Raw genomic sequence first — 24,231 nt, forward strand, 5'->3', positions numbered from 1 at the left:
CACCCAAGGATTCTGAAAAGTCCATTTGTGGAGATGGCCACCTGGACTCCCGTTAAGAAGACATGCTGTCAACCTCTAGATCCCTCACATGCCTGCACTTTTCGGCTTGCTGCTGCTGCAATCCACGCGTTTTAGATCTGCATAACTCCACCTCTTTTAGCACAGTACCCTCAACCCCCGGCTGTTCCCACCCGCCTCAACACCGTTGGAAGGGAGGAGAACCAATTAAGGCGGGGGGGGGGGTGGAACGAGAAGCTGTCTACCCTTAGCAGGAGGGTTGCTGATTAATTACCTCTCCTGCTGCTGCTGCTGCTGCTGGCTGTCCAGCAGCAGACTGAAGGTGGCTGCTGCGGTGCGCAGGTATATAAAGGCTCAGAGCCTATTATGACACGCGCAGCCAGCGTTCCATTGCCACATTCCGTCTACTGCAGGCGGGATACCTGGATGGCTGAATGTCACTGAGAAGCTCACAGAGACCGCCATAAGCAACAGTTTAAAAGAATGCCACAGACTAATCAACCAAACTTTTTGGGTTGGTTTCTCTTTTATAGTCTGCAGGCATTAAATGAAAGAAGTCAGTGTTCCAGCAGAGGGAGACAACGTTTCAGAAAAGGCATTGTAGCAAACCAAAAAAGAAATTTTAAGCGCAGCAGAGTAACCAGCTCACATACCTGTTAGCTCAGGTGAGTTTAAAAGGCTGCTGTTGATAACAAGGGCATTTGCTAAATAGATGGTGTGTGTGCAACAATATACTGAAAGGTCAATTATATTGTGCAGCTTATCTCACCACCTGTAGTTATTTAGGTGAAAGCTCCAAAATGCTTGCCTAATATGTCTGTTTATCCAAAAAGAAGTATAGAGGGAGAGCTAGATAGATAGCATTGCATTACATTACATGGCAATGCAATGCACAGTTGCTGAAGTTGAACCAAAATGAGCTTGTCATCTGGCTTCTGCAACTTTTAACATGAAAAATCCAATGAGGAGAAGAAAAGCAAAGCCAAAGAGTCCATCCCAAAATCCGACAAACAAGCCAAATGAACAAAAAGCATTGAATTCAATTCTTTCTGATTTTAGAAACTGCATTAAAGAAGGGGTGCACCGGTCCTGGAGATACTGCAATACCAGGTCAATGCGTGGAGTGGACAGAGCAAGCTCTTTTTCCATCTCCCTGTTCTAAAAATCCATTTAATATATGGTCCCCAGATAGGGGACGTATCAGATATTAAACTGATAAGAACAGATACTACACTTGATCTTAGCCAAAAGGCCGAGAAGCGATAACCAGAATTGGTTTCCGACTACGGTGCCACCCAAGGATTCTGAAAAGTCCATTTGTGGAGATGGCCACCTGGACTCCCGTTAAGAAGACATGCTGTCAACCTCTAGATCCCTCACATGCCTGCACTTTTCGGCTTGCTGCTGCTGCAATCCACGCGTTTTAGATCTGCATAACTCCACCTCTTTTAGCACAGTACCCTCAACCCCCGGCTGTTCCCACCCGCCTCAACACCGTTGGAAGGGAGGAGAACCAATTAAGGCGGGGGGGGGTGGAACGAGCAGCTGTCTACCCTTAGCAGGAGGGTTGCTGATTAATTACCTCTCCTGCTGCTGCTGCTGCTGCTGGCTGTCCAGCAGCAGACTGAAGGTGGCTGCTGCTGTGCGCAGGTATATAAAGGCTCAGAGCCTATTATGACACGCGCAGCCAGCGTTCCATTGCCACATTCCGTCTACTGCAGGCGGGATACCTGGATGGCTGAATGTCACTGAGAAGCTCACAGAGACCGCCATAAGCAACAGTTTAAAAGAATGCCACAGACTAATCAACCAAACTTTTTGGGTTGGTTTCTCTTTTATAGTCTGCAGGCATTAAATGAAAGAAGTCAGTGTTCCAGCAGAGGGAGACAACGTTTCAGAAAAGGCATTGTAGCAAACCAAAAAAGAAATTTTAAGCGCAGCAGAGTAACCAGCTCACATACCTGTTAGCTCAGGTGAGTTTAAAAGGCTGCTGTTGATAACAAGGGCATTTGCTAAATAGATGGTGTGTGTGCAACAATATACTGAAAGGTCAATTATATTGTGCAGCTTATCTCACCACCTGTAGTTATTTAGGTGAAAGCTCCAAAATGCTTGCCTAATATGTCTGTTTATCCAAAAGGAAGTATAGAGGGAGAGCTAGATAGATAGCATTGCATTACATTACATGGCAATGCAATGCACAGTTGCTGAAGTTGAACCAAAATGAGCTTGTCATCTGGCTTCTGCAACTTTTAACATGAAAAATCCAATGAGGAGAAGAAAAGCAAAGCCAAAGAGTCCATCCCAAAATCCGACAAACAAGCCAAATGAACAAAAAGCATTGAATTCAATTCTTTCTGATTTTAGAAACTGCATTAAAGAAGGGGTGCACCGGTCCTGGAGATACTGCAATACCAGGTCAATGCGTGGAGTGGACAGAGCAAGCTCTTTTTCCATCTCCCTGTTCTAAAAATCCATTTAATATATGGTCCCCAGATAGGGGACGTATCAGATATTAAACTGATAAGAACAGATACTACACTTGATCTTAGCCAAAAGGCCGAGAAGCGATAACCAGAATTGGTTTCCGACTACGGTGCCACCCAAGGATTCTGAAAAGTCCATTTGTGGAGATGGCCACCTGGACTCCCGTTAAGAAGACATGCTGTCAACCTCTAGATCCCTCACATGCCTGCACTTTTCGGCTTGCTGCTGCTGCAATCCACGCGTTTTAGATCTGCATAACTCCACCTCTTTTAGCACAGTACCCTCAACCCCCGGCTGTTCCCACCCGCCTCAACACCGTTGGAAGGGAGGAGAACCAATTAAGGCGGGGGGGGGGTGGAACGAGCAGCTGTCTACCCTTAGCAGGAGGGTTGCTGATTAATTACCTCTCCTGCTGCTGCTGCTGCTGCTGGCTGTCCAGCAGCAGACTGAAGGTGGCTGCTGCTGTGCGCAGGTATATAAAGGCTCAGAGCCTATTATGACACGCGCAGCCAGCGTTCCATTGCCACATTCCGTCTACTGCAGGCGGGATACCTGGATGGCTGAATGTCACTGAGAAGCTCACAGAGACCGCCATAAGCAACAGTTTAAAAGAATGCCACAGACTAATCAACCAAACTTTTTGGGTTGGTTTCTCTTTTATAGTCTGCAGGCATTAAATGAAAGAAGTCAGTGTTCCAGCAGAGGGAGACAACGTTTCAGAAAAGGCATTGTAGCAAACCAAAAAAGAAATTTTAAGCGCAGCAGAGTAACCAGCTCACATACCTTTTAGCTCAGGTGAGTTTAAAAGGCTGCTGTTGATAACAAGGGCATTTGCTAAATAGATGGTGTGTGTGCAACAATATACTGAAAGGTCAATTATATTGTGCAGCTTATCTCACCACCTGTAGTTATTTAGGTGAAAGCTCCAAAATGCTTGCCTAATATGTCTGTTTATCCAAAAGGAAGTATAGAGGGAGAGCTAGATAGATAGCATTGCATTACATTACATGGCAATGCAATGCACAGTTGCTGAAGTTGAACCAAAATGAGCTTGTCATCTGGCTTCTGCAACTTTTAACATGAAAAATCCAATGAGGAGAAGAAAAGCAAAGCCAAAGAGTCCATCCCAAAATCCGACAAACAAGCCAAATGAACAAAAAGCATTGAATTCAATTCTTTCTGATTTTAGAAACTGCATTAAAGAAGGGGTGCACCGGTCCTGGAGATACTGCAATACCAGGTCAATGCGTGGAGTGGACAGAGCAAGCTCTTTTTCCATCTCCCTGTTCTAAAAATCCATTTAATATATGGTCCCCAGATAGGGGACGTATCAGATATTAAACTGATAAGAACAGATACTACACTTGATCATAGCCAAAAGGCCGAGAAGCGATAACCAGAATTGGTTCCCGACTACGGTGCCACCCAAGGATTCTGAAAAGTCCATTTGTGGAGATGGCCACCTGGACTCCCGTTAAGAAGACATGCTGTCAACCTCTAGATCCCTCACATGCCTGCACTTTTCGGCTTGCTGCTGCTGCAATCCACGCGTTTTAGATCTGCATAACTCCACCTCTTTTAGCACAGTACCCTCAACCCCCGGCTGTTCCCACCCGCCTCAACACCGTTGGAAGGGAGGAGAACCAATTAAGGCGGGGGGGGGGGGGGTGGAACGAGCAGCTGTCTACCCTTAGCAGGAGGGTTGCTGATTAATTACCTCTCCTGCTGCTGCTGCTGCTGCTGCTGGCTGTCCAGCAGCAGACTGAAGGTGGCTGCTGCTGTGCGCAGGTATATAAAGGCTCAGAGCCTATTATGACACGCGCAGCCAGCGTTCCATTGCCACATTCCGTCTACTGCAGGCGGGATACCTGGATGGCTGAATGTCACTGAGAAGCTCACAGAGACCGCCATAAGCAACAGTTTAAAAGAATGCCACAGACTAATCAACCAAACTTTTTGGGTTGGTTTCTCTTTTATAGTCTGCAGGCATTAAATGAAAGAAGTCAGTGTTCCAGCAGAGGGAGACAACGTTTCAGAAAAGGCATTGTAGCAAACCAAAAAAGAAATTTTAAGCGCAGCAGAGTAACCAGCTCACATACCTGTTAGCTCAGGTGAGTTTAAAAGGCTGCTGTTGATAACAAGGGCATTTGCTAAATAGATGGTGTGTGTGCAACAATATACTGAAAGGTCAATTATATTGTGCAGCTTATCTCACCACCTGTAGTTATTTAGGTGAAAGCTCCAAAATGCTTGCCTAATATGTCTGTTTATCCAAAAGGAAGTATAGAGGGAGAGCTAGATAGATAGCATTGCATTACATTACATGGCAATGCAATGCACAGTTGCTGAAGTTGAACCAAAATGAGCTTGTCATCTGGCTTCTGCAACTTTTAACATGAAAAATCCAATGAGGAGAAGAAAAGCAAAGCCAAAGAGTCCATCCCAAAATCCGACAAACAAGCCAAATGAACAAAAAGCATTGAATTCAATTCTTTCTGATTTTAGAAACTGCATTAAAGAAGGGGTGCACCGGTCCTGGAGATACTGCAATACCAGGTCAATGCATGGAGTGGACAGAGCAAGCTCTTTTTCCATCTCCCTGTTCTAAAAATCCATTTAATATATGGTCCCCAGATAGGGGACGTATCAGATATTAAACTGATAAGAACAGATACTACACTTGATCTTAGCCAAAAGGCCGAGAAGCGATAACCAGAATTGGTTTCCGACTACGGTGCCACCCAAGGATTCTGAAAAGTCCATTTGTGGAGATGGCCACCTGGACTCCCGTTAAGAAGACATGCTGTCAACCTCTAGATCCCTCACATGCCTGCACTTTTCGGCTTGCTGCTGCTGCAATCCACGCGTTTTAGATCTGCATAACTCCACCTCTTTTAGCACAGTACCCTCAACCCCCGGCTGTTCCCACCCGCCTCAACACCGTTGGAAGGGAGGAGAACCAATTAAGGCGGGGGGGGGGGTGGAACGAGCAGCTGTCTACCCTTAGCAGGAGGGTTGCTGATTAATTACCTCTCCTGCTGCTGCTGCTGCTGCTGGCTGTCCAGCAGCAGACTGAAGGTGGCTGCTGCTGTGCGCAGGTATATAAAGGCTCAGAGCCTATTATGACACGCGCAGCCAGCGTTCCATTGCCACATTCCGTCTACTGCAGGCGGGATACCTGGATGGCTGAATGTCACTGAGAAGCTCACAGAGACCGCCATAAGCAACAGTTTAAAAGAATGCCACAGACTAATCAACCAAACTTTTTGGGTTGGTTTCTCTTTTATAGTCTGCAGGCATTAAATGAAAGAAGTCAGTGTTCCAGCAGAGGGAGACAACGTTTCAGAAAAGGCATTGTAGCAAACCAAAAAAGAAATTTTAAGCGCAGCAGAGTAACCAGCTCACATACCTTTTAGCTCAGGTGAGTTTAAAAGGCTGCTGTTGATAACAAGGGCATTTGCTAAATAGATGGTGTGTGTGCAACAATATACTGAAAGGTCAATTATATTGTGCAGCTTATCTCACCACCTGTAGTTATTTAGGTGAAAGCTCCAAAATGCTTGCCTAATATGTCTGTTTATCCTAAAGGAAGTATAGAGGGAGAGCTAGATAGATAGCATTGCATTACATTACATGGCAATGCAATGCACAGTTGCTGAAGTTGAACCAAAATGAGCTTGTCATCTGGCTTCTGCAACTTTTAACATGAAAAATCCAATGAGGAGAAGAAAAGCAAAGCCAAAGAGTCCATCCCAAAATCCGACAAACAAGCCAAATGAACAAAAAGCATTGAATTCAATTCTTTCTGATTTTAGAAACTGCATTAAAGAAGGGGTGCACCGGTCCTGGAGATACTGCAATACCAGGTCAATGCGTGGAGTGGACAGAGCAAGCTCTTTTTCCATCTCCCTGTTCTAAAAATCCATTTAATATATGGTCCCCAGATAGGGGACGTATCAGATATTAAACTGATAAGAACAGATACTACACTTGATCTTAGCCAAAAGGCCGAGAAGCGATAACCAGAATTGGTTTCCGACTACGGTGCCACCCAAGGATTCTGAAAAGTCCATTTGTGGAGATGGCCACCTGGACTCCCGTTAAGAAGACATGCTGTCAACCTCTAGATCCCTCACATGCCTGCACTTTTCGGCTTGCTGCTGCTGCAATCCACGCGTTTTAGATCTGCATAACTCCACCTCTTTTAGCACAGTACCCTCAACCCCCGGCTGTTCCCACCCGCCTCAACACCGTTGGAAGGGAGGAGAACCAATTAAGGCGGGGGGGGGGTGGAACGAGCAGCTGTCTACCCTTAGCAGGAGGGTTGCTGATTAATTACCTCTCCTGCTGCTGCTGCTGCTGCTGGCTGTCCAGCAGCAGACTGAAGGTGGCTGCTGCTGTGCGCAGGTATATAAAGGCTCAGAGCCTATTATGACACGCGCAGCCAGCGTTCCATTGCCACATTCCGTCTACTGCAGGCGGGGTACCTGGATGGCTGAATGTCACTGAGAAGCTCACAGAGACCGCCATAAGCAACAGTTTAAAAGAATGCCACAGACTAATCAACCAAACTTTTTGGGTTGGTTTCTCTTTTATAGTCTGCAGGCATTAAATGAAAGAAGTCAGTGTTCCAGCAGAGGGAGACAACGTTTCAGAAAAGGCATTGTAGCAAACCAAAAAAGAAATTTTAAGCGCAGCAGAGTAACCAGCTCACATACCTGTTAGCTCAGGTGAGTTTAAAAGGCTGCTGTTGATAACAAGGGCATTTGCTAAATAGATGGTGTGTGTGCAACAATATACTGAAAGGTCAATTATATTGTGCAGCTTATCTCACCACCTGTAGTTATTTAGGTGAAAGCTCCAAAATGCTTGCCTAATATGTCTGTTTATCCAAAAGGAAGTATAGAGGGAGAGCTAGATAGATAGCATTGCATTACATTACATGGCAATGCAATGCACAGTTGCTGAAGTTGAACCAAAATGAGCTTGTCATCTGGCTTCTGCAACTTTTAACATGAAAAATCCAATGAGGAGAAGAAAAGCAAAGCCAAAGAGTCCATCCCAAAATCCGACAAACAAGCCAAATGAACAAAAAGCATTGAATTCAATTCTTTCTGATTTTAGAAACTGCATTAAAGAAGGGGTGCACCGGTCCTGGAGATACTGCAATACCAGGTCAATGCGTGGAGTGGACAGAGCAAGCTCTTTTTCCATCTCCCTGTTCTAAAAATCCATTTAATATATGGTCCCCAGATAGGGGACGTATCAGATATTAAACTGATAAGAACAGATACTACACTTGATCTTAGCCAAAAGGCCGAGAAGCGATAACCAGAATTGGTTTCCGACTACGGTGCCACCCAAGGATTCTGAAAAGTCCATTTGTGCAGATGGCCACCTGGACTCCCGTTAAGAAGACATGCTGTCAACCTCTAGATCCCTCACATGCCTGCACTTTTCGGCTTGCTGCTGCTGCAATCCACGCGTTTTAGATCTGCATAACTCCACCTCTTTTAGCACAGTACCCTCAACCCCCGGCTGTTCCCACCCGCCTCAACACCGTTGGAAGGGAGGAGAACCAATTAAGGCGGGGGGGGGGGGTGGAACGAGCAGCTGTCTACCCTTAGCAGGAGGGTTGCTGATTAATTACCTCTCCTGCTGCTGCTGCTGCTGTTGGCTGTCCAGCAGCAGACTGAAGGTGGCTGCTGCTGTGCGCAGGTATATAAAGGCTCAGAGCCTATTATGACACGCGCAGCCAGCGTTCCATTGCCACATTCCGTCTACTGCAGGCGGGATACCTGGATGGCTGAATGTCACTGAGAAGCTCACAGAGACCGCCATAAGCAACAGTTTAAAAAAATGCCACAGACTAATCAACCAAACTTTTTGGGTTGGTTTCTCTTTTATAGTCTGCAGGCATTAAATGAAAGAAGTCAGTGTTCCAGCAGAGGGAGACAACGTTTCAGAAAAGGCATTGTAGCAAACCAAAAAAGAAATTTTAAGTGCAGCAGAGTAACCAGCTCACATACCTGTTAGCTCAGGTGAGTTTAAAAGGCTGCTGTTGATAACAAGGGCATTTGCTAAATAGATGGTGTGTGTGCAACAATATACTGAAAGGTCAATTATATTGTGCAGCTTATCTCACCACCTGTAGTTATTTAGGTGAAAGCTCCAAAATGCTTGCCTAATATGTCTGTTTATCCAAAAGGAAGTATAGAGGGAGAGCTAGATAGATAGCATTGCATTACATTACATGGCAATGCAATGCACAGTTGCTGAAGTTGAACCAAAATGAGCTTGTCATCTGGCTTCTGCAACTTTTAACATGAAAAATCCAATGAGGAGAAGAAAAGCAAAGCCAAAGAGTCCATCCCAAAATCCGACAAACAAGCCAAATGAACAAAAAGCATTGAATTCAATTCTTTCTGATTTTAGAAACTGCATTAAAGAAGGGGTGCACCGGTCCTGGAGATACTGCAATACCAGGTCAATGCGTGGAGTGGACAGAGCAAGCTCTTTTTCCATCTCCCTGTTCTAAAAATCCATTTAATATATGGTCCCCAGATAGGGGACGTATCAGATATTAAACTGATAAGAACAGATACTACACTTGATCTTAGCCAAAAGGCCGAGAAGCGATAACCAGAATTGGTTTCCGACTACGGTGCCACCCAAGGATTCTGAAAAGTCCATTTGTGGAGATGGCCACCTGGACTCCCGTTAAGAAGACATGCTGTCAACCTCTAGATCCCTCACATGCCTGCACTTTTCGGCTTGCTGCTGCTGCAATCCACGCGTTTTAGATCTGCATAACTCCACCTCTTTTAGCACAGTACCCTCAACCCCCGGCTGTTCCCACCCACCTCAACACCGTTGGAAGGGAGGAGAACCAATTAAGGCGGGGGGGGGGGGGGTGGAACGAGCAGCTGTCTACCCTTAGCAGGAGGGTTGCTGATTAATTACCTCTCCTGCTGCTGCTGCTGCTGCTGGCTGTCCAGCAGCAGACTGAAGGTGGCTGCTGCTGTGCGCAGGTATATAAAGGCTCAGAGCCTATTATGACACGCGCAGCCAGCGTTCCATTGCCACATTCCGTCTACTGCAGGCGGGATACCTGGATGGCTGAATGTCACTGAGAAGCTCACAGAGACCGCCATAAGCAACAGTTTAAAAGAATGCCACAGACTAATCAACCAAACTTTTTGGGTTGGTTTCTCTTTTATAGTCTGCAGGCATTAAATGAAAGAAGTCAGTGTTCCAGCAGAGGGAGACAACGTTTCAGAAAAGGCATTGTAGCAAACCAAAAAAGAAATTTTAAGCGCAGCAGAGTAACCAGCTCACATACCTGTTAGCTCAGGTGAGTTTAAAAGGCTGCTGTTGATAACAAGGGCATTTGCTAAATAGATGGTGTGTGTGCAACAATATACTGAAAGGTCAATTATATTGTGCAGCTTATCTCACCACCTGTAGTTATTTAGGTGAAAGCTCCAAAATGCTTGCCTAATATGTCTGTTTATCCAAAAGGAAGTATAGAGGGAGAGCTAGATAGATAGCATTGCATTACATTACATGGCAATGCAATGCACAGTTGCTGAAGTTGAACCAAAATGAGCTTGTCATCTGGCTTCTGCAACTTTTAACATGAAAAATCCAATGAGGAGAAGAAAAGCAAAGCCAAAGAGTCCATCCCAAAATCCGACAAACAAGCCAAATGAACAAAAAGCATTGAATTCAATTCTTTCTGATTTTAGAAACTGCATTAAAGAAGGGGTGCACCGGTCCTGGAGATACTGCAATACCAGGTCAATGCGTGGAGTGGACAGAGCAAGCTCTTTTTCCATCTCCCTGTTCTAAAAATCCATTTAATATATGGTCCCCAGATAGGGGACGTATCAGATATTAAACTGATAAGAACAGATACTACACTTGATCTTAGCCAAAAGGCCGAGAAGCGATAACCAGAATTGGTTTCCGACTACGGTGCCACCCAAGGATTCTGAAAAGTCCATTTGTGGAGATGGCCACCTGGACTCCCGTTAAGAAGACATGCTGTCAACCTCTAGATCCCTCACATGCCTGCACTTTTCGGCTTGCTGCTGCTGCAATCCACGCGTTTTAGATCTGCATAACTCCACCTCTTTTAGCACAGTACCCTCAACCCCCGGCTGTTAACACCCGCCTCAACACCGTTGGAAGGGAGGAGAACCAATTAAGGCGGGGGGGGGGGGTGGAACGAGCAGCTGTCTACCCTTAGCAGGAGGGTTGCTGATTAATTACCTCTCCTGCTGCTGCTGCTGCTGCTGGCTGTCCAGCAGCAGACTGAAGGTGGCTGCTGCTGTGCGCAGGTATATAAAGGCTCAGAGCCTATTATGACACGCGCAGCCAGCGTTCCATTGCCACATTCCGTCTACTGCAGGCGGGATACCTGGATGGCTGAATGTCACTGAGAAGCTCACAGAGACCGCCATAAGCAACAGTTTAAAAGAATGCCACAGACTAATCAACCAAACTTTTTGGGTTGGTTTCTCTTTTATAGTCTGCAGGCATTAAATGAAAGAAGTCAGTGTTCCAGCAGAGGGAGACAACGTTTCAGAAAAGGCATTGTAGCAAACCAAAAAAGAAATTTTAAGCGCAGCAGAGTAACCAGCTCACATACCTGTTAGCTCAGGTGAGTTTAAAAGGCTGCTGTTGATAACAAGGGCATTTGCTAAATAGATGGTGTGTGTGCAACAATATACTGAAAGGTCAATTATATTGTGCAGCTTATCTCACCACCTGTAGTTATTTAGGTGAAAGCTCCAAAATGCTTGCCTAATATGTCTGTTTATCCAAAAGGAAGTATAGAGGGAGAGCTAGATAGATAGCATTGCATTACATTACATGGCAATGCAATGCACAGTTGCTGAAGTTGAACCAAAATGAGCTTGTCATCTGGCTTCTGCAACTTTTAACATGAAAAATCCAATGAGGAGAAGAAAAGCAAAGCCAAAGAGTCCATCCCAAAATCCGAAAAACAAGCCAAATGAACAAAAAGCATTGAATTCAATTCTTTCTGATTTTAGAAACCGCATTAAAGAAGGGGTGCACCGGTCCTGGAGATACTGCAATACCAGGTCAATGCGTGGAGTGGACAGAGCAAGCTCTTTTTCCATCTCCCTGTTCTAAAAATCCATTTAATATATGGTCCCCAGATAGGGGACGTATCAGATATTAAACTGATAAGAACAGATACTACACTTGATCTTAGCCAAAAGGCCGAGAAGCGATAACCAGAATTGGTTTCCGACTACGGTGCCACCCAAGGATTCTGAAAAGTCCATTTGTGGAGATGGCCACCTGGACTCCCGTTAAGAAGACATGCTGTCAACCTCTAGATCCCTCACATGCCTGCACTTTTCGGCTTGCTGCTGCTGCAATCCACGCGTTTTAGATCTGCATAACTCCACCTCTTTTAGCACAGTACCCTCAACCCCCGGCTGTTAACACCTGCCTCAACACCGTTGGAAGGGAGGAGAACCAATTAAGGCGGGGGGGGGGGTGGAACGAGCAGCTGTCTACCCTTAGCAGGAGGGTTGCTGATTAATTACCTCTCCTGCTGCTGCTGCTGCTGCTGGCTGTCCAGCAGCAGACTGAAGGTGGCTGCTGCTGTGCGCAGGTATATAAAGGCTCAGAGCCTATTATGACACGCGCAGCCAGCGTTCCATTACCACATTCCGTCTACTGCAGGCGGGATACCTGGATGGCTGAATGTCACTGAGAAGCTCACAGAGACCGCCATAAGCAACAGTTTAAAAGAATTCCACAGACTAATCAACCAAACTTTTTGGGTTGGTTTCTCTTTTATAGTCTGCAGGCATTAAATGAAAGAAGTCAGTGTTCCAGCAGAGGGAGACAACGTTTCAGAAAAGGCATTGTAGCAAACCAAAAAAGAAATTTTAAGCGCAGCAGAGTAACCAGCTCACATACCTGTTAGCTCAGGTGAGTTTAAAAGGCTGCTGTTGATAACAAGGGCATTTGCTAAATAGATGGTGTGTGTGCAACAATATACTGAAAGGTCAATTATATTGTGCAGCTTATCTCACCACCTGTAGTTATTTAGGTGAAAGCTCCAAAATGCTTGCCTAATATGTCTGTTTATCCAAAAGGAAGTATAGAGGGAGAGCTAGATAGATAGCATTGCATTACATTACATGGCAATGCAATGCACAGTTGCTGAAGTTGAACCAAAATGAGCTTGTCATCTGGCTTCTGCAACTTTTAACATGAAAAATCCAATGAGGAGAAGAAAAGCAAAGCCAAAGAGTCCATCCCAAAATCCGACAAACAAGCCAAATGAACAAAAAGCATTGAATTCAATTCTTTCTAATTTTAGAAACTGCATTAAAGAAGGGGTGCACCGGTCCTGGAGATACTGCAATACCAGGTCAATGCGTGGAGTGGACAGAGCAAGCTCTTTTTCCATCTCCCTGTTCTAAAAATCCATTTAATATATGGTCCCCAGATAGGGGACGTATCAGATATTAAACTGATAAGAACAGATACTACACTTGATCTTAGCCAAAAGGCCGAGAAGCGATAACCAGAATTGGTTTCCGACTACGGTGCCACCCAAGGATTCTGAAAAGTCCATTTGTGGAGATGGCCACCTGGACTCCCGTTAAGAAGACATGCTGTCAACCTCTAGATCCCTCACATGCCTGCACTTTTCGGCTTGCTGCTGCTGCAATCCACGCGTTTTAGATCTGCATAACTCCACCTCTTTTAGCACAGTACCCTCAACCCCCGGCTGTTCCCACCCGCCTCAACACCGTTGGAAGGGAGGAGAACCAATTAAGGCGGGGGGGGGTGGAACGAGCAGCTGTCTACCCTTAGCAGGAGGGTTGCTGATTAATTACCTCTCCTGCTGCTGCTGCTGGCTGTCCAGCAGCAGACTGAAGGTGGCTGCTGCTGTGCGCAGGTATATAAAGGCTCAGAGCCTATTATGACACGCGCAGCCAGCGTTCCATTGCCACATTCCGTCTACTGCAGGCGGGATACCTGGATGGCTGAATGTCACTGAGAAGCTCACAGAGACCGCCATAAGCAACAGTTTAAAAGAATGCCACAGACTAATCAACCAAACTTTTTGGGTTGGTTTCTCTTTTATAGTCTGCAGGCATTAAATGAAAGAAGTCAGTGTTCCAGCAGAGGGAGACAACGTTTCAGAAAAGGCATTGTAGCAAACCAAAAAAGAAATTTTAAGCGCAGCAGAGTAACCAGCTCACATACCTGTTAGCTCAGGTGAGTTTAAAAGGCTGCTGTTGATAACAAGGGCATTTGCTAAATAGATGGTGTGTGTGCAACAATATACTGAAAGGTCAATTATATTGTGCAGCTTATCTCACCACCTGTAGTTATTTAGGTGAAAGCTCCAAAATGCTTGCCTAATATGTCTGTTTATCCAAAAGGAAGTATAGAGGGAGAGCTAGATAGATAGCATTGCATTACATTACATGGCAATGCAATGCACAGTTGCTGAAGTTGAACCAAAATGAGCTTGTCATCTGGCTTCTGCAACTTTTAACATGAAAAATCCAATGAGGAGAAGAAAAGCAAAGCCAAAGAGTCCATCCCAAAATCCGACAAACAAGCCAAATGAACAAAAAGCATTGAATTCAATTCTTTCTGATTTTAGAAACTGCATTAAAGAAGGGGTGCACCGGTCCTGGAGATACTGCAATACCAGGTCAATGCATGGAGTGGACAGAGCAAGCTCTTTTTCCATCTCCCTGTTCTAAAAATCCATTTAATATATGGTCCCCAGATAGGGGACGTATCAGATATTAAACTGATAAGAACAGATACTACACTTGATCTTAGCCAAAAGGCCGAGAAGCGATAACCAGAATTGGTTTCCGACTACGGTGCCACCCAAGGATTCTGAAAAGTCCATTTGTGGAGATGGCCACCTGGACTCCCGTTAAGAAGACATGCTGTCAACCTCTAGATCCCTCACATGCCTGCACTTTTCGGCTTGCTGCTGCTGCAATCCACGCGTTTTAGATCTGCATAACTCCACCTCTTTTAGCACAGTACCCTCAACCCCCGGCTGTTCCCACCCGCCTCAACACCGTTGGAAGGGAGGAGAACCAATTAAGGCGGGGGGGGGGTGGAACGAGCAGCTGTCTACCCTTAGCAGGAGGGTTGCTGATTAATTACCTCTCCTGCTGCTGCTGCTGGCTGTCCAGCAGCAGACTGAAGGTGGCTGCTGCTGTGCGCAGGTATATAAAGGCTCAGAGCCTATTATGACACGCGCAGCCAGCGTTCCATTGCCACATTCCGTCTACTGCAGGCGGGATACCTGGATGGCTGAATGTCACTGAGAAGCTCACAGAGACCGCCATAAGCAACAGTTTAAAAGAATGCCACAGACTAATCAACCAAACTTTTTGGGTTGGTTTCTCTTTTATAGTCTGCAGGCATTAAATGAAAGAAGTCAGTGTTCCAGCAGAGGGAGACAACGTTTCAGAAAAGGCATTGTAGCAAACCAAAAAAGAAATTTTAAGCGCAGCAGAGTAACCAGCTCACATACCTGTTAGCTCAGGTGAGTTTAAAAGGCTGCTGTTGATAACAAGGGCATTTGCTAAATAGATGGTGTGTGTGCAACAATATACTGAAAGGTCAATTATATTGTGCAGCTTATCTCACCACCTGTAGTTATTTAGGTGAAAGCTCCAAAATGCTTGCCTAATATGTCTGTTTATCCAAAAGGAAGTATAGAGGGAGAGCTAGATAGATAGCATTGCATTACATTACATGGCAATGCAATGCACAGTTGCTGAAGTTGAACCAAAATGAGCTTGTCATCTGGCTTCTGCAACTTTTAACATGAAAAATCCAATGAGGAGAAGAAAAGCAAAGCCAAAGAGTCCATCCCAAAATCCGAAAAACAAGCCAAATGAACAAAAAGCATTGAATTCAATTCTTTCTGATTTTAGAAACTGCATTAAAGAAGGGGTGCACCGGTCCTGGAGATACTGCAATACCAGGTCAATGCGTGGAGTGGACAGAGCAAGCTCTTTTTCCATCTCCCTGTTCTAAAAATCCATTTAATATATGGTCCCCAGATAGGGGACGTATCAGATATTAAACTGATAAGAACAGATACTACACTTGATCTTAGCCAAAAGGCCGAGAAGCGATAACCAGAATTGGTTTCCGACTACGGTGCCACCCAAGGATTCTGAAAAGTCCATTTGTGGAGATGGCCACCTGGACTCCCGTTAAGAAGACATGCTGTCAACCTCTAGATCCCTCACATGCCTGCACTTTTCGGCTTGCTGCTGCTGCAATCCACGCGTTTAGATCTGCATAACTCCACCTCTTTTAGCACAGTACCCTCAACCCCCGGCTGTTCCCACCCGCCTCAACACCGTTGGAAGGGAGGAGAACCAATTAAGGCGGGGGGGGGGTGGAACGAGCAGCTGTCTACCCTTAGCAGGAGGGTTGCTGATTAATTACCTCTCCTGCTGCTGCTGCTGCTGGCTGTCCAGCAGCAGACTGAAGGTGGCTGCTGCTGTGCGCAGGTATATAAAGGCTCAGAGCCTATTATGACACGCGCAGCCAGCGTTCCATTGCCACATTCCGTCTACTGCAGGCGGGATACCTGGATGGCTGAATGTCACTGAGAAGCTCACAGAGACCGCCATAAGCAACAGTTTAAAAGAATGCCACAGACTAATCAACCAAACTTTTTGGGTTGGTTTCTCTTTTATAGTCTGCAGGCATTAAATGAAAGAAGTCAGTGTTCCAGCAGAGGGAGACAACGTTTCAGAAAAGGCATTGTAGCAAACCAAAAAAGAAATTTTAAGCGCAGCAGAGTAACCAGCTCACATACCTGTTAGCTCAGGTGAGTTTAAAAGGCTGCTGTTGATAACAAGGGCATTTGCTAAATAGATGGTGTGTGTGCAACAATATACTGAAAGGTCAATTATATTGTGCAGCTTATCTCACCACCTGTAGTTATTTAGGTGAAAGCTCCAAAATGCTTGCCTAATATGTCTGTTTATCCAAAAGGAAGTATAGAGGGAGAGCTAGATAGATAGCATTGCATTACATTACATGGCAATGCAATGCACAGTTGCTGAAGTTGAACCAAAATGAGCTTGTCATCTGGCTTCTGCAACTTTTAACATGAAAAATCCAATGAGGAGAAGAAAAGCAAAGCCAAAGAGTCCATCCCAAAATACGACAAACAAGCCAAATGAACAAAAAGCATTGAATTCAATTCTTTCTGATTTTAGAAACTGCATTAAAGAAGGGGTGCACCGGTCCTGGAGATACTGCAATACCAGGTCAATGCGTGGAGTGGACAGAGCAAGCTCTTTTTCCATCTCCCTGTTCTAAAAATCCATTTAATATATGGTCCCCAGATAGGGGACGTATCAGATATTAAACTGATAAGAACAGATACTACACTTGATCATAGCCAAAAGGCCGAGAAGCGATAACCAGAATTGGTTCCCGACTACGGTGCCACCCAAGGATTCTGAAAAGTCCATTTGTGGAGATGGCCACCTGGACTCCCGTTAAGAAGACATGCTGTCAACCTCTAGATCCCTCACATGCCTGCACTTTTCGGCTTGCTGCTGCTGCAATCCACGCGTTTTAGATCTGCATAACTCCACCTCTTTTAGCACAGTACCCTCAACCCCCGGCTGTTCCCACCCGCCTCAACACCGTTGGAAGGGAGGAGAACCAATTAAGGCGGGGGGGGGGGGTGGAACGAGCAGCTGTCTACCCTTAGCAGGAGGGTTGCTGATTAATTACCTCTCCTGCTGCTGCTGCTGCTGCTGGCTGTCCAGCAGCAGACTGAAGGTGGCTGCTGCTGTGCGCAGGTATATAAAGGCTCAGAGCCTATTATGACACGCGCAGCCAGCGTTCCATTGCCACATTCCGTCTACTGCAGGCGGGATACCTGGATGGCTGAATGTCACTGAGAAGCTCACAGAGACCGCCATAAGCAACAGTTTAAAAGAATGCCACAGACTAATCAACCAAACTTTTTGGGTTGGTTTCTCTTTTATAGTCTGCAGGCATTAAATGAAAGAAGTCAGTGTTCCAGCAGAGGGAGACAACGTTTCAGAAAAGGCATTGTAGCAAACCAAAAAAGAAATTTTAAGCGCAGCAGAGTAACCAGCTCACATACCTGTTAGCTCAGGTGAGTTTAAAAGGCTGCTGTTGATAACAAGGGCATTTGCTAAATAGATGGTGTGTGTGCAACAATATACTGAAAGGTCAATTATATTGTGCAGCTTATCTCACCACCTGTAGTTATTTAGGTGAAAGCTCCAAAATGCTTGCCTAATATGTCTGTTTATCCAAAAGGAAGTATAGAGGGAGAGCTAGATAGATAGCATTGCATTACATTACATGGCAATGCAATGCACAGTTGCTGAAGTTGAACCAAAATGAGCTTGTCATCTGGCTTCTGCAACTTTTAACATGAAAAATCCAATGAGGAGAAGAAAAGCAAAGCCAAAGAGTCCATCCCAAAATCCGACAAACAAGCCAAATGAACAAAAAGCATTGAATTCAATTCTTTCTGATTTTAGAAACTGCATTAAAGAAGGGGTGCACCGGTCCTGGAGATACTGCAATACCAGGTCAATGCATGGAGTGGACAGAGCAAGCTCTTTTTCCATCTCCCTGTTCTAAAAATCCATTTAATATATGGTCCCCAGATAGGGGACGTATCAGATATTAAACTGATAAGAACAGATACTACACTTGATCTTAGCCAAAAGGCCGAGAAGCGATAACCAGAATTGGTTTCCGACTACGGTGCCACCCAAGGATTCTGAAAAGTCCATTTGTGGAGATGGCCACCTGGACTCCCGTTAAGAAGACATGCTGTCAACCTCTAGATCCCTCACATGCCTGCACTTTTCGGCTTGCTGCTGCTGCAATCCACGCGTTTTAGATCTGCATAACTCCACCTCTTTTAGCACAGTACCCTCAACCCCCGGCTGTTCCCACCCGCCTCAACACCGTTGGAAGGGAGGAGAACCAATTAAGGCGGGGGGGGGGGTGGAACGAGCAGCTGTCTACCCTTAGCAGGAGGGTTGCTGATTAATTACCTCTCCTGCTGCTGCTGCTGCTGCTGGCTGTCCAGCAGCAGACTGAAGGTGGCTGCTGCTGTGCGCAGGTATATAAAGGCTCAGAGCCTATTATGACACGCGCAGCCAGCGTTCCATTGCCACATTCCGTCTACTGCAGGCGGGATACCTGGATGGCTGAATGTCACTGAGAAGCTCACAGAGACCGCCATAAGCAACAGTTTAAAAGAATGCCACAGACTAATCAACCAAACTTTTTGGGTTGGTTTCTCTTTTATAGTCTGCAGGCATTAAATGAAAGAAGTCAGTGTTCCAGCAGAGGGAGACAACGTTTCAGAAAAGGCATTGTAGCAAACCAAAAAAGAAATTTTAAGCGCAGCAGAGTAACCAGCTCACATACCTGTTAGCTCAGGTGAGTTTAAAAGGCTGCTGTTGATAACAAGGGCATTTGCTAAATAGATGGTGTGTGTGCAACAATATACTGAAAGGTCAATTATATTGTGCAGCTTATCTCACCACCTGTAGTTATTTAGGTGAAAGCTCCAAAATGCTTGCCTAATATGTCTGTTTATCCAAAAGGAAGTATAGAGGGAGAGCTAGATAGATAGCATTGCATTACATTACATGGCAATGCAATGCACAGTTGCTGAAGTTGAACCAAAATGAGCTTGTCATCTGGCTTCTGCAACTTTTAACATGAAAAATCCAATGAGGAGAAGAAAAGCAAAGCCAAAGAGTCCATCCCAAAATCCGACAAACAAGCCAAATGAACAAAAAGCATTGAATTCAATTCTTTCTGATTTTAGAAACTGCATTAAAGAAGGGGTGCACCGGTCCTGGAGATACTGCAATACCAGGTCAATGCGTGGAGTGGACAGAGCAAGCTCTTTTTCCATCTCCCTGTTCTAAAAATCCATTTAATATATGGTCCCCAGATAGGGGACGTATCAGATATTAAACTGATAAGAACAGATACTACACTTGATCTTAGCCAAAAGGCCGAGAAGCGATAACCAGAATTGGTTTCCGACTACGGTGCCACCCAAGGATTCTGAAAAGTCCATTTGTGGAGATGGCCACCTGGACTCCCGTTAAGAAGACATGCTGTCAACCTCTAGATCCCTCACATGCCTGCACTTTTCGGCTTGCTGCTGCTGCAATCCACGCGTTTTAGATCTGCATAACTCCACCTCTTTTAGCACAGTACCCTCAACCCCCGGCTGTTCCCACCCGCCTCAACACCGTTGGAAGGGAGGAGAACCAATTAAGGCGGGGGGGGGGTGGAACGAGCAGCTGTCTACCCTTAGCAGGAGGGTTGCTGATTAATTACCTCTCCTGCTGCTGCTACTGGCTGTCCAGCAGCAGACTGAAGGTGGCTGCTGCTGTGCGCAGGTATATAAAGGCTCAGAGCCTATTATGACACGCGCAGCCAGCGTTCCATTGCCACATTCCGTCTACTGCAGGCGGGATACCTGGATGGCTGAATGTCACTGAGAAGCTCACAGAGACCGCCATAAGCAACAGTTTAAAAGAATGCCACAGACTAATCAACCAAACTTTTTGGGTTGGTTTCTCTTTTATAGTCTGCAGGCATTAAATGAAAGAAGTCAGTGTTCCAGCAGAGGGAGACAACGTTTCAGAAAAGGCATTGTAGCAAACCAAAAAAGAAATTTTAAGCGCAGCAGAGTAACCAGCTCACATACCTGTTAGCTCAGGTGAGTTTAAAAGGCTGCTGTTGATAACAAGGGCATTTGCTAAATAGATGGTGTGTGTGCAACAATATACTGAAAGGTCAATTATATTGTGCAGCTTATCTCACCACCTGTAGTTATTTAGGTGAAAGCTCCAAAATGCTTGCCTAATATGTCTGTTTATCCAAAAGGAAGTATAGAGGGAGAGCTAGATAGATAGCATTGCATTACATTACATGGCAATGCAATGCACAGTTGCTGAAGTTGAACCAAAATGAGCTTGTCATCTGGCTTCGGCAACTTTTAACATGAAAAATCCAATGAGGAGAAGAAAAGCAAAGCCAAAGAGTCCATCCCAAAATCCGACAAACAAGCCAAATGAACAAAAAGCATTGAATTCAATTCTTTCTGATTTTAGAAACTGCATTAAAGAAGGGGTGCACCGGTCCTGGAGATACTGCAATACCAGGTCAATGCGTGGAGTGGACAGAGCAAGCTCTTTTTCCATCTCCCTGTTCTAAAAATCCATTTAATATATGGTCCCCAGATAGGGGACGTATCAGATATTAAACTGATAAGAACAGATACTACACTTGATCTTAGCCAAAAGGCCGAGAAGCGATAACCAGAATTGGTTTCCGACTACGGTGCCACCCAAGGATTCTGAAAAGTCCATTTGTGGAGATTGCCACCTGGACTCCCGTTAAGAAGACATGCTGTCAACCTCTAGATCCCTCACATGCCTGCACTTTTCGGCTTGCTGCTGCTGCAATCCACGCGTTTTAGATCTGCATAACTCCACCTCTTTTAGCACAGTACCCTCAACCCCCGGCTGTTCCCACCCGCCTCAACACCGTTGGAAGGGAGGAGAACCAATTAAGGCGGGGGGGGGGGTGGAACGAGCAGCTGTCTACCCTTAGCAGGAGGGTTGCTGATTAATTACCTCTCCTGCTGCTGCTGCTGCTGGCTGTCCAGCAGCAGACTGAAGGTGGCTGCTGCTGTGCGCAGGTATATAAAGGCTCAGAGCCTATTATGACACGCGCAGCCAGCGTTCCATTGCCACATTCCGTCTACTGCAGGCGGGATACCTGGATGGCTGAATGTCACTGAGAAGCTCACAGAGACCGCCATAAGCAACAGTTTAAAAGAATGCCACAGACTAATCAACCAAACTTTTTGGGTTGGTTTCTCTTTTATAGTCTGCAGGCATTAAATGAAAGAAGTCAGTGTTCCAGCAGAGGGAGACAACGTTTCAGAAAAGGCATTGTAGCAAACCAAAAAAGAAATTTTAAGCGCAGCAGAGTAACCAGCTCACATACCTGTTAGCTCAGGTGAGTTTAAAAGGCTGCTGTTGATAACAAGGGCATTTGCTAAATAGATGGTGTGTGTGCAACAATATACTGAAAGGTCAATTATATTGTGCAGCTTATCTCACCACCTGTAGTTATTTAGGTGAAAGCTCCAAAATGCTTGCCTAATATGTCTGTTTATCCAAAAGGAAGTATAGAGGGAGAGCTAGATAGATAGCATTGCATTACATTACATGGCAATGCAATGCACAGTTGCTGAAGTTGAACCAAAATGAGCTTGTCATCTGGCTTCTGCAACTTTTAACATGAAAAATCCAATGAGGAGAAGAAAAGCAAAGCCAAAGAGTCCATCCCAAAATCCGACAAACAAGCCAAATGAACAAAAAGCATTGAATTCAATTCTTTCTGATTTTAGAAACTGCATTAAAGAAGGGGTGCACCGGTCCTGGAGATACTGCAATACCAGGTCAATGCGTGGAGTGGACAGAGCAAGCTCTTTTTCCATCTCCCTGTTCTAAAAATCCATTTAATATATGGTCCCCAGATAGGGGACGTATCAGATATTAAACTGATAAGAACAGATTTTTTGATTGAATATATCTTTTATTAGCACAAAAAATAAGTTAACAGACAGTGTACAGTGCCGCAGCCCAGTACACACAGAATTCTACATCATATTTACATAGCATGAGGATACGACGCACTAACTAGACACATCACACCCCTATGCTACACAAAACACTCAATCTGAAAGAAAAAGCATGTCAATCAATACAGTACGACGAATCGTGATAAGGGATGGGGATTGGGAAAAAGGGGATGGGGAGGGGAAAATCACAGGCCCAAAGCTTTATTGAAAGACAAGACACATAAGGGGAGAGGGGGAGGAGGGGTTTAGTCCTCATCCTCGTCCTCCGGACCGTCCACGATGGAATAGTCTCTGAGCCGGCTGTGGATCAGCCTGCGGCAGTCCTGGATGGACATCCTCTCCCTCCTCAAGATGAGCCGGTTCCTGGCGACCCAAACGGCATCCTTGAAGCAGTTCATAAGGCGCCAAGCCTCCTGGATGGCTCCGACGGTATGAACCCCAGGGAAGAGTCCGTAAAGCACAGAATGGTGCGATAGGCTCGCCCTGGGGACAGAGTTCCTCAGGTCGTCCTCAAGGGCAGTCAACAGGCGCTGTGCAAATCCGCAGTCCCAAAAAGTGTGCAAAGATGTTTCCGCCACGAAGGGGCACCTTGGGCAGTACCGGGTCTTGCACAGGTTCCGGGCATGCATGAATGACCGGACGGGCAGTCCGCCCTGAATCGCCATCCACGACAATTCCTTGTGCCCGTTCGTCAGCCTGTCAGACGACACATTTGTCCACACAGTCTCCAGCGTGTCCTGGTGAAGTCCTGTGATGTTCTCCACGTCATCCTTGGCTCTGATGAGCTTGTGGATAGTTTTGGGCTTCCACAAGTCGGGCTTGAGTCCCTCCAGTTGATGTTCCCCCACAAATCGAACGACGTCTCCGTAGAACCATGGCGTCGTCCAGTTGTAGGGGAAGGAGCTGTCCCACTTGTCCCAGCCGAGTCGCCTCCAAAGAGGAAGCAGGAAGAAGCGAGACATGGACCTGCCTGCGGAGCCATTCTTGACTTGCAAAGTCCGGCGGACACAATCACACACAAAAGAGGATCGCAGGAGGGTGGGGATATCTGGAACGCCCTTCCCACCCTTGCGAGGCTCCTTGTACATGACGGCCCGCCTGACTCTGTCCATCTTGGATCCCCAGACAAAGTGAAACACTGTCCTGGTAATGGCCCTGCACACAGTGACGTGTGGGGGCCAGGCCTGCGCCGTGTACTGCAAGTCGGGCAGGACCTCATTACGCAGGACGAGTGCCTTACCCTCACAAGTGAGGTGTCTGAGGCTCCAGAGTCCGATCCGTTGCTTCACCTTGGCCAAGCGTTCTTGCCAGGACTTGAGGGCCGCTCCTTCCTTCCCGAACCAGACTCCCAGCACCTTGAGGAAATCCGGTTGAATGTTGAAGGGGAAGGGGGCGGAGGAGGCCGGCTGCCAATCCCCGAAGAGCATGGCTTCCGACTTCCTACAGTTGACTTTGGCCCCTGAAGCCCGGCCGAACCTCTCACACGTCTGGACGAGGGCGTCGACTGAACCACGATCAGCGCAGAAGACGGTGACGTCGTCCATGTAGAGCGAGCACTTGACCTCGTGTCGTCCCGGACCCGGTGCGGTGATCCCTCTGATCTCTCCATTCTGCCGGATAGCCTCTGCGAAGAGTTCTATAACACAAACAAAAAGAAGAGGTGATAGAGGGCAGCCTTGTCTGACCCCAGAGAGGACAGGGAAGGGGTCAGTCTTCCAGCCGTTCACCAACACCGAGCTGTGGATATCAAAATACATCAGACGGACATACGAACAAAACATGTTACCCAAACCTAACCGGTGCAGAGCTCGGCCCATGAACTCGTGGGAAACCCGGTCGAAGGCCTTCTCCTGATCCAAGGAGACCAGGGCAGCGTGTGCGCGGCGGACCTTGATGTACTCGACCGTGTCCCGCACGAGAGCGAGGCTGTCTGCGATGCGACGTCCAGGGATGCCGCAGGTCTGGTCCGGGTGGATGATCCG

The 24,231-nt window shown here is 46.2% G+C and overlaps 17 non-coding genes across 17 annotated transcripts; all 17 read right to left on the reverse strand.

Annotated features, from left to right (window-relative positions):
- Window positions 1-1,091: 1,091 nt before the first annotated feature.
- Window positions 1,092-1,282, reverse strand: LOC141238182 (U2 spliceosomal RNA). The gene has a single exon (XR_012303676.1). It is a non-coding gene; the product is annotated as a U2 spliceosomal RNA (small nuclear RNA).
- Window positions 1,283-2,399: 1,117 nt separating this feature from the next.
- On the reverse strand, window positions 2,400-2,590 carry LOC141238183 (U2 spliceosomal RNA). Its single transcript, XR_012303677.1, has one exon. It is a non-coding gene; the product is annotated as a U2 spliceosomal RNA (small nuclear RNA).
- A 1,118-nt stretch (window positions 2,591-3,708) lies between these two features.
- On the reverse strand, window positions 3,709-3,899 carry LOC141238438 (U2 spliceosomal RNA). The gene has a single exon (XR_012303923.1). It is a non-coding gene; the product is annotated as a U2 spliceosomal RNA (small nuclear RNA).
- A 1,125-nt stretch (window positions 3,900-5,024) lies between these two features.
- On the reverse strand, window positions 5,025-5,215 carry LOC141238388 (U2 spliceosomal RNA). The gene has a single exon (XR_012303876.1). It is a non-coding gene; the product is annotated as a U2 spliceosomal RNA (small nuclear RNA).
- A 1,119-nt stretch (window positions 5,216-6,334) lies between these two features.
- LOC141238184 (U2 spliceosomal RNA) lies at window positions 6,335-6,525 on the reverse strand. Its single transcript, XR_012303678.1, has one exon. It is a non-coding gene; the product is annotated as a U2 spliceosomal RNA (small nuclear RNA).
- A 1,118-nt stretch (window positions 6,526-7,643) lies between these two features.
- On the reverse strand, window positions 7,644-7,834 carry LOC141238185 (U2 spliceosomal RNA). The gene has a single exon (XR_012303679.1). It is a non-coding gene; the product is annotated as a U2 spliceosomal RNA (small nuclear RNA).
- A 1,120-nt stretch (window positions 7,835-8,954) lies between these two features.
- Window positions 8,955-9,145, reverse strand: LOC141238186 (U2 spliceosomal RNA). The gene has a single exon (XR_012303680.1). It is a non-coding gene; the product is annotated as a U2 spliceosomal RNA (small nuclear RNA).
- A 1,122-nt stretch (window positions 9,146-10,267) lies between these two features.
- On the reverse strand, window positions 10,268-10,458 carry LOC141238187 (U2 spliceosomal RNA). The gene has a single exon (XR_012303681.1). It is a non-coding gene; the product is annotated as a U2 spliceosomal RNA (small nuclear RNA).
- Window positions 10,459-11,578: 1,120 nt separating this feature from the next.
- LOC141238188 (U2 spliceosomal RNA) lies at window positions 11,579-11,769 on the reverse strand. Its single transcript, XR_012303682.1, has one exon. It is a non-coding gene; the product is annotated as a U2 spliceosomal RNA (small nuclear RNA).
- A 1,119-nt stretch (window positions 11,770-12,888) lies between these two features.
- Window positions 12,889-13,079, reverse strand: LOC141238191 (U2 spliceosomal RNA). The gene has a single exon (XR_012303684.1). It is a non-coding gene; the product is annotated as a U2 spliceosomal RNA (small nuclear RNA).
- A 1,111-nt stretch (window positions 13,080-14,190) lies between these two features.
- On the reverse strand, window positions 14,191-14,381 carry LOC141238389 (U2 spliceosomal RNA). The gene has a single exon (XR_012303877.1). It is a non-coding gene; the product is annotated as a U2 spliceosomal RNA (small nuclear RNA).
- Window positions 14,382-15,493: 1,112 nt separating this feature from the next.
- Window positions 15,494-15,684, reverse strand: LOC141238192 (U2 spliceosomal RNA). Its single transcript, XR_012303685.1, has one exon. It is a non-coding gene; the product is annotated as a U2 spliceosomal RNA (small nuclear RNA).
- A 1,114-nt stretch (window positions 15,685-16,798) lies between these two features.
- LOC141238439 (U2 spliceosomal RNA) lies at window positions 16,799-16,989 on the reverse strand. Its single transcript, XR_012303924.1, has one exon. It is a non-coding gene; the product is annotated as a U2 spliceosomal RNA (small nuclear RNA).
- A 1,120-nt stretch (window positions 16,990-18,109) lies between these two features.
- On the reverse strand, window positions 18,110-18,300 carry LOC141238390 (U2 spliceosomal RNA). The gene has a single exon (XR_012303878.1). It is a non-coding gene; the product is annotated as a U2 spliceosomal RNA (small nuclear RNA).
- Window positions 18,301-19,419: 1,119 nt separating this feature from the next.
- LOC141238193 (U2 spliceosomal RNA) lies at window positions 19,420-19,610 on the reverse strand. The gene has a single exon (XR_012303686.1). It is a non-coding gene; the product is annotated as a U2 spliceosomal RNA (small nuclear RNA).
- A 1,112-nt stretch (window positions 19,611-20,722) lies between these two features.
- On the reverse strand, window positions 20,723-20,913 carry LOC141238194 (U2 spliceosomal RNA). The gene has a single exon (XR_012303687.1). It is a non-coding gene; the product is annotated as a U2 spliceosomal RNA (small nuclear RNA).
- Window positions 20,914-22,029: 1,116 nt separating this feature from the next.
- LOC141237958 (U2 spliceosomal RNA) lies at window positions 22,030-22,222 on the reverse strand. Its single transcript, XR_012303478.1, has one exon. It is a non-coding gene; the product is annotated as a U2 spliceosomal RNA (small nuclear RNA).
- Window positions 22,223-24,231: the final 2,009 nt, after the last annotated feature.

This window comes from Phyllobates terribilis, unplaced genomic scaffold, assembly GCF_046119375.1.
Source record: "Phyllobates terribilis strain yellow unplaced genomic scaffold, ASM4611937v1 Scaffold_737__1_contigs__length_740118, whole genome shotgun sequence".
NCBI lineage: Eukaryota > Metazoa > Chordata > Amphibia > Anura > Dendrobatidae > Phyllobates > Phyllobates terribilis.